At 35.7% G+C, this 9,735-nt stretch overlaps 1 pseudogene; it reads left to right on the top strand.

The window, feature by feature from the left end:
- The first annotated feature begins 771 nt into the window (after window positions 1-771).
- Window positions 772-1,846, top strand: LOC143589344 (SNW/SKI-interacting protein pseudogene; annotated as a pseudogene).
- Window positions 1,847-9,735: the final 7,889 nt, after the last annotated feature.

The following is a 9,735-nucleotide window of genomic DNA, read 5'->3' as shown; positions in this document are numbered from 1 at the left end:
TCCAATAATGAATTCAATCATTATCATTTTTATATAACTGAATAAATTAAAAAATATAAACTTAAATCAATATTTACTTTAAAAGAAATCAAATCTCACAAATAAAAAACTAGATACAACATTGTTCATCCAGTTGGGAGAAGGTAAAAGGGGGCTAATTATTTTTTTAACAACACTAAAAGGGGACTAATTATATTTTGTAACAAATTAACACTACAAAATTTATACAATACATAAAACTATTGAAGGTTAAGTGGGTGACTTACCCCCTCAACATAACTTCCATCCGCCAATGGGTTCTTTTATTGCGGTATGTCTAGGAGTACTTATTGGGTCTAATAATGCGGGGTTTTATTATCATCAACTTTGTTAATGGTGTATGGTGTATGCAAATAGCTTTGGCGTCTACCTTATGGTGTCGGGTTCGCATGACGCCAATCTTTTTTCACATTTTGTTTAAAGAGTATATGATCATTTATCATCAATATTGTTTGAAAGAAAATGTAATTATTTAAACCCAAAATAGTCCCATGCCATTAAAGTTTAAAACCAAGTCGGTTATATTCAATTAAAGCCAATTAGTCGGTTATAGTATTTACTTGTTGAACAAGCATGTTATTCTGTATATAAATACCTACAATATTATTAGTGATCCATATCATTATCCACAAACACTACGCACGATTTCCATAATCGAAATATCATCATCTCATCGTATTAGGGTATCTAATTAAGGTTTCATTAATAATAACTAAAGCTCTTGCGGGCATCATGCTAGCAAGTCAATCTCGAGATTCTTCAAAGTTTATAAAGTATAAACACTCGGGTGCAGGCGCAATGCAAAGAATGGTTAGGATGGTGGAAACGCCTGTTGACCCGGTAGAGCCTCCCAAGTTTAAACACAAGCGCGTCCCCAGAGGCAACCACTCCCCGCCTGTGCCGGTCATGCACTCCCCGCCACGACCGGTGACGGTTCAAGACCAAAAAGATTGGAAAGTCCCGCCTTGCGTTTCCAACTGGAAAAACCCTCAAGGGTACACGATCCCACTCGATAAACGCTTAGCTGCTGCAGATGGTGCAGGCAGGGGGCTTCAAAAAGTCCAAGTTAATGACGGGTTTGCACGGTTTTCAGAAGCTTTATACGTAGCTGAACGGCATGCCCGCGAAGAACTTTGTATAAGGTCCAAAGTGCTAGAGGAGATGATGTTGAAAGAAAAAGATAAGAAAGAGCAAGAGTTACGTGCGTTGGCTCAAAAAGCACGGTCTGAAAGAAATAATCATGAGATGAAAGAGGTGAAACAAGAGCGGGTCCAAAGAGAGAAAATCCGGGAAGAAAGACGTAAAGAACGGGAGAGGGAAAGGCGGCTGGAGGCTAAAGATGGACCCGCCAAGGGGAAAAAGCGTAAGATCACCCGAGAATGGGACCGTGTCATCAGTGAAAAAGTGGCTTTGGGTATGGCCTCTTTGGCTGCCGGTGCAGGCTGCGAAGTTATGTATGACCAGCGCGTGTTCAATCAAGAAAAGGGTATGGACTCCGGGTTTGGTTATGCAACCGATGATCGGTACAGTGTGTATGACAAGGGCTTGTTTACCGCCCAGCCTACTACTTTGTCCGCTTTATACAGACCAGTCAAGGATAGCACTATCGCTGACGACGAGATCAAGTATGATGAGAATAAGACTGGCCGCTTCACAGGTGCTGCTGCTGCGGTTGAGTTTGAGAGGGAAGATGCTGATCCGTTTGGTCTGGACCAGTTTATAACACGGGTTAAGGGATCAAGAAACCGACCGGGAGCGAGTGGATTAAGTGTTGGTTGCTAGTTTTGAATTGTTTTGTTTTGATGTTGGTTGAATGTATATTCAAGACAGACTTGTTACTTTTAAATAATATTGTATCAATTAATAAACTGCTTCTCCATACTCGATTTTGTGCTTATTTTGTTTCTGATTTATTTTAATTGTTTTTATTGTTTATGGGAATGTTTTAATTCTCTGCAGTCTCTAGCATTGTTAGTTTTGACCTCCAGTTGTGGTTTATTTTGATTGATCATGGAACTAAATTAAGTTAATATCTATATCTATACTACATATAAAAGATTTAGGATGGACAAAATTGTCTTTTGCTTATTTTCAGACGTTGTTAAACTTTTAAGAAAGAGACGCCGCTATATTTAATACGTTCATTCTCAGGCGTCTTTCCACTTGCTCTCCGGCGTCCTTCCGCCTACGTTAGTTTAAGTCTCCTGCCGGGGAAACGTTCCCTCTCCTTCTCCTTCAATTGGTGTCTGTTTCATGTTCAATTACGCATTTAAACTCTTTCATCCCCCCATCCAATTGGGAACACCTACATAAATTAATAGTGGGTCATTTTAATGATTTTCTGGAAGCCGACAATAATGGGTCAGTTATGGTTAACAAGGTTTCCATACCCACCAAAACCAAACCGAACCGACTATATGTACTTTTTTTACTATTATTGATTAGATGTAACTCTTAAGTGATATACATTATCCAATATAGTAATACATACAAATGTGTCATAACAATTTATTCCATGGCCAAAAAATTTCAAGCCAAACCTTTTAAACCGAAATAAAGTCCAATTATATTGTTTTGAGCTATTTGTTAACTAGGTCCAAATTCAGGGTTAACCGGCCCAGAACTGACCCGCCATAACCGAGTGGTTATGGTTTTGAGCCAAAACCGACCCATGCGCACCCATACCGGCACTTACAACAACATCGCCCTCCTCGCCCATTGCAACAGCAGATCGTACAGCTACTCTTCTAATATCATGAAGGAAGAGTCGGTGACCGTTTGCAAGTGGCGGATGGTAATCGTCTGCTTGATGCTTGAAGTAATCTTGCATTGTCATCCCTATGCCCGCCAACATTTTTTATTATATTACATCTGTTGTATTTCAATCTTCATACCTGTGATAATAATCCTTTTTGGATCGAGTTCGCGAACGTTATCGAGAAGTCTTGATAGCCCAGCCCAGCCCAGCAGGGGTATTTGCGTACGTTTGCTCCTCGTCTATCAACTCGCATCTACCGGGGACCACATCGACCTCTTCAATCCCTCTAACAATATCTTCCAACAGCCACAGCTGCAAGAATATTGTAGTAAATATTTTGCCTCCCGAGTAACCCAGATGAATTCTCCAAAATACCCTTGTCCCTTGGGCGTATCTACCAAAACTTGGGTCTCAAACAAAGAAAGATCAAACTGCAACGGGTGCACATCGGCTTTCTTTCTTATCCTCCAACGCAAACGTGACTACCAAACAACTTAAGTTGAGCATTTTTCTGACCTGTGGATGTCCAAATGGTCCCTACTTAGGCTCGTGAAAACCGCGATATCGAAATCAACCTCATCACATTTTCCCGATTCAAGCTCGTGAGAAGAAGCTTCCGCCCGTTATGGACCATTTTTGCCATCAACTTTTGGCGGGAAACTGCATCATCAGGGACCGTCCGTGTTTATTGTTTCCAATTGGTTTTCTCCATGAGCAACATTAGTTATCATCAGTGGCGGATCTACTATGGTGGCATCCTGTGAAAAAAAATATATTTAGTACTAATACGTGTTAAAATCATTTCCGACTCCTGTGAAATTTTGACACCTACCCCTGTAAACTTCTGGGATAGTAAGATGAAAAGAAAAAAAATGCATATGGATTTGCCGGAAAATTTCCTGTGAACATGCGACTTATGCTGGCAGAGTGTGAACTAAAAGAGGAACAAGAGGGTTAATATTTAAAAGTGAGTATTAAAGAAAATGGAGAGTATGTAAAAGGTAGGTCTAGTATACACGGTAAATGTCAGAGTGACCATTATTCGTTTTTTCTTTTTCTTTTTTTATACAGCCATCAAAATTTAGATAGATAAACAAACTTTCTCTTTTTCCTATATTCAATACTAGCTTATGTGTCCGATACATGAGTTGAAAAAATTATTGTTAAAACATATTAATATATAATAATCTATGAATTATAAAAAAACAAATTAACATGAAACCAAGTAGGAACCGGAACCAGGTAGGAACTGATATCATAAATAAATGGTAGAACAAGGGTAGGGATTTCTAGTTACAATCAATTCAAAGCAAGGTACTCCGGAACCGGGTTTTTTTCACCTCTACCAAGTACATTTATTTGTAGTCTTGACAAAACATACAACAACCAAATAAGATGAATAAGTAATAACTTTATAAATAATGTAAATAAGCATCAAACATTAACAATTTAAACATATATTAATAATGTAAATAAGCATCAAACATTAACAATTTATACATATTCATAACGTTTAGTTGGCCAAAATATAGATAGAACATATTTGTGACAACATTAAACCATAGATAGTCTAATTATACATGCCCCAAAACAACAAATAAATGTAAAATCCACTAACAAAATATACAAAGAAAACTGTAGACAGAAGGTGAATTGGGCTAGCAACCTATTGTTCATTATAGTTGTACAAAAACATTATAAGTTAGCAACTATTAATTTATTGCCCAACAAACTCATTTTGCCGCTTAAAGAGCAAAGATACAATAGCTTAGCTCACCGCCACTGGACTAAGACTTTTATAAGCAAACTGATTCTTGAGAGGTTTGTAAAAATATTCGTCTCTGACCGGGTTTTCCAAATAATAACAATAGTCTTTCAACAACAAATAGCATACAAAGATCGACCTTGAAGAGTAATTGGTTCCAAATATTTTTGGTGCAGGTGGCTTGCTTTCAGCTACCTGTTGGAAAAAAGGCATTAGATTATTTGGGGTTTTGAGAGGATCTTCACAAATATAGGAGGCTAGTGGAATTTACCTTCGCATCCTCATCCAAACAAAATGCCATTGTTGTATAAGCAACATACCAGACCAGTTAGCTCATGTCTTGTGCATCCAAGTATATATTTGGACTTTATCTTTAGGCTACTTGCTTTTGACTGCAAAGTCTACCCGAGTGTCCACCGTCCACCAACCTGTTTTGATTTTTTAAATCAAAAGCACTTCAAAATCATTATTAAAAGAGCAGTAACCATAATACCTTTTTCATTTTACACCAATAATAATCTTGAATAGGTTTTAAGAGGGAAAAATAAGTTCCACTGTGTAACATTCTTACCTTAGTAAAACTTATGGGCCCCTGTAAGGGAGTGGGCCTTGGGCTTGAGCCCTCCCTGCCCTCCCCATGGGCCGGGCCTGCTTAGTATCCTTTTCTCATTCTTATTTTATTTTATGGTGACTTGCGTTCAAAAAAGTAAGCAAACGATTTAGGCTTCTTGAAAAACACAAGGACTGTGTTTTCTGAGCAAAGGGCTTCGATAAAAAGGAATATTACTTTCAAGTAAAACTTTTTAGGTAATACACATTCATTTAATATTGGATTTTTCTAAAAGACAAAAACTATGAACCTAACTTTATTAACAAAATATAAAAGAAAAGGCAGCACTTAGGAATCCAGACGAGTACTTATATTCGAAAGTGGGCGAAATGGGCCACAGGCAGTTTGGGTTGACCTTCTAAGTGCGTACATCTTTTTGTCTGAGTTTTTGAACATTTTTATATATAAATGATGCATTAGTAGAATGATTACTCTGTAGAACTACGGGCTGTTTAGCCTACTTTGATTATGCTCTCAACGCTAAGTTGTCAGTAACAGGTTGCAAGAAAAGTGTTAGTTATGTGCATCATAAGGAAATTCATTTAAACGAAACTAAGAAACAATGTGTTATATGAATACTAATTGGTTTTCTAATATATATATATATATAATGGTTTACAATTGCACATTTAGTATACACAGATTGAAGTTTTTTACCTGCATGTTAACCTATATGTTTTTTAGGCTTTAATTGTAAAACTTCTTATTATGATTCTTGTGCTTAGTTGGTTACTTATATTGTGTGGGATTTTCATTTAGTACTCTTTCATTTGTTAGGTTACCAAAAACATCATGTTATTAGCATGAGCAGCAGATACAATTTTTTGGCAGCCTACTGATACAACTACGAAGCGTGACCACTCTAAAACGAAGGTGACAAAAGATTGAAACAATCAGTATACACTTTTGTTATTCTTATCTCTATGGCTTATGTTTAAAACCGATGTGTAAATTTTGATGTTATATAAAGTATGTTTTATATGATCATGCTTAGTGCTTTATACATGTGTATAACTTATTGCTTTATAAATACTGCAACTAAACCAAAATATATATTAATTTAATTTAATACTTTAATTACTATTAGACGTCGTTAAACAAATCACTCATACTTTGTATGTTAACGTGTGATGTGTTTTGTACAGAGAGAACATGATGATTAACCATTTGTTGTATATCCTGAATGATAGTGTAACACTAACACGACCTCACGTCGCATCACTCGGGTAAAAAAAAATTTATTTACTTAAATTTCAAATTTGCTATTATTATATTTATTATCACATGTTTTACAACCCGTATGTCACACAGGTATATAGGCTAGTATATACATATACAAAAAAGGGTACATATGTTAAATTATTATTAATTTTTCTTGTGTATGAAAGACACCTAATTTAAATAAAGCTGACACGTTTCACGACTTAATTGATCTAAATATCTAACTTCTAAAACGTTTTAAGATTGAAAGTTAATTCTTGTAGCTTGAGCTTGACTCAACTTAAACTGTGCCGATCTCAAATAATATTAGAGTTGGTTTAACTAGCTCATTAGTTAGTCAATTCGATTAGACCTTGGTTGATGACCCAAGAATAAATAACGTGTTTCTATTACAAGTTTACAACATAAAATTTCTTTGAACAAATACTATTGATAGTGTTGCAAAAATCCCGACTAGTCACCGATTAATCCCTGATTAATCGCTAGTCCCCACTTCACTGATTAATTTCGGGCTAGTCGGCCAATTAATCGGTCAATGGTAAAATCCGGCCAAAATCGGCGGATTCCGGTCAAATTAGGCCAAAATTGGTGGCTTCCGGCAAGATTCCGACAAAAACAACGGTTTCTGGTGTGATTCCGACCAAAATCAGCCGTTTTCCGTGGGAGATTTCAGCAAAAACCTATGGTTTCAAGCGAAATTCCAACTAAAATACGTTTGTGTATGTATAAAACTGAAAACCACACATAAAAATGTGTGCGTGTATATATAAAACTGAAAATTACACATTAAAGTCCGATCCGATTAATCCCGATTAATCTCAACTAATCCTGATTAATCGCTAGTCCCCACCCCACTGCCCGACTAGCGACTATCAATTTTTACAAGACTGACTATTGGACACTGGGACATTGTCTAGGCCCGAACCCAATAGACTTATAGTTAAAGAAGGCCAATATAAGTCACCAAAGTCCAACCAAGACTAGACCTCACCGACCCAAGCCTACATATGGTGCTAAAGTTAAGGACGGTGGGTGACTGGCTGGGCAAGAGTGCGTTTACGCCGCCTGATGGTCGCGAAACACCACATATGCTGCACACATGTCGTCACTTTAGGTGAACAGTCAACACACTCTGCACCTTTTTTATTCCTTCTTATATCCACCAGATTTATACCATCTCTCCTTAAAAAACAATTTTCAAAAAAGATTTTATAAAATTTGTTATTAATCAGTTTATAAATACAAATATGTTACCCGTGTATTTTGAATTAATTAAACTAGTTACGTTGTTTTTTTAATCCTATGCACATTAATTAACATATCTCGTACACAACAATATTGATGGTTCATGTGTATAGACTAGAGTATATACTAGTATATTATTTGACATGAAAATTCACTTGATATTAACCAATTAAGATTATTAAAAATACTTAAACTTTGATATAATGCGATGTGTTCCAATTTTATGAATATATTGATATACATTGGAGTTATGAGATCGCGAATATGATGACATGCGGCAACTTTTTTTTCTTAACATTGAAAAGAAAATTAATCAACACAAAAATATGATAAACCAGGTTACTATCATCTATGTATAGCTGCTATCTTTACATTTTACATCTTGCAACTTGGGTTGACACCAGGGGCATAGCCACTAACACCCCAGGGGTGTCCTTCGTCCCCTGTGAAAATATTTTTTAGTGTTAATATGCCGAAAAATTCCCGACCGACCCGTCTAAAATTTTGGCACCGACCCCTGTGAAACTTTGAAGCCGTACCATGTATAATTTCGAGACGACCCCATGAGATTTTGAGACTAACCCTAACAAAAAATACAATGACAATTTTATAAATATAATTACATAAACGTTATATAAACAATTTTTTCTATTAAATTTGAATTTAATATTAACAAGTCCATTAGTCCAATATCCAATCCAATTTTTAAGCCCAAAACCCAATTCAAACCCTACTCAATTTTTAGTCCAAAACCCAAAATCCCATTCTAACTTCTAAAATTTATCTTTTTGACCGCCTCTACTGCCTCACTTCGTCCTTTCGATGGATGATGACTACATTAACATACTAACGCCAAGAAAAAAAACAAACATGAAAAATCGCCAATATTATGAATATGATTGCTTCAATGCGGTTCTAGATTTGCAAATCCAAGAGTTTGGGGATCGTTTTAACGAGGTAACATCCGACTTACTTGTTTCGTTGAGTTGTTTGACTCCTTGTGATAATTTTCGGGCATTTTCTATTCCAAAAATATTACGATTAGTCGAGTTGTACCCATACGATTTTGATGAAAGTGATAAAAGAAGACTCTCGGTTGAACTCGCGACATACATCGATAATTTGAAAGGAGATAAACGATTAAAAACTTGAATGGTTTAGCAAGTCTTGTTCAATTGATGGTTCAAACAAAGAAACACCATTCCTTTGCATTAGTATATCGTTTATTAAAGTTGGTTGGCTCTCGTATTACCCGTCGCAACCGCAACCGTTGAAAGATTATTTTCGGCTATGAAGTATGTGAAGTCCGATTTGCGTAATCAAATGGATTATGAAAATTTAAGCGACAACTGTATTTGTTATATTGAGAAAGACTTGCTTGTCAATGTTAAAGTATATGATGTAATGGTTAGATTTCAAAAAATGAAAACTCTTAGAGAACAACTTTAATATATTTGTTTTCTAATATTTTGTTTGGTAATCTTTTTTTTATATATATGACCCGACTCGACCCGATTCGACCCGACCCGACAGTTGTATTAGTGTCGACCATAAAAATTTCCGACCCCTGTGAGAAAATTTTCTGAATCCACCACTGGTTGACACTGCTTCAAAGTTTAAACCAAGCAACTCAACACATGCTGACATGCATGGTGACCGGTGAGAATGTGAGATCATAGCGTATGACACCAAGTTCTATATGAATTTCTTAATATGATCACAATCATCTTTATTTACATTTTATATATATTTCTTTCTACCTTAAACTATTAAAGTGATAAATCTCATAAGAGTATCAATATATGAATAATTTTTAATTTAAACTCATTATACTTAAAAGCAAGAATATATCTTTCAAAATTGCATGCAATCAACCAAGTTTGATTCAAGTTTAATATACTAATTACCAAATTAACACATAATTAAATGAAGAAATATAGTACTTATTTTATGAAAAATAATAGGGAAAATTCCCAAAATAGCCCATTTATAGTTAGTGTTTCCAAGTTTATCCCTCAAAATTCAAGTTTTCAATTTTATCCTTTTGGTATCTCGTCGTCGACGACATGATATCGAACATCGACGATGCGTTACCGA

Source organism: Bidens hawaiensis, unplaced genomic scaffold (genome assembly GCF_021521415.1).
Source record: "Bidens hawaiensis isolate Kalapana, Puna unplaced genomic scaffold, B.hawaiensis_p1.1 tig00037353_1, whole genome shotgun sequence".
Lineage (NCBI taxonomy): Eukaryota > Viridiplantae > Streptophyta > Magnoliopsida > Asterales > Asteraceae > Bidens > Bidens hawaiensis.
This window is presented reverse-complemented; position numbering and strand designations above follow the sequence as displayed.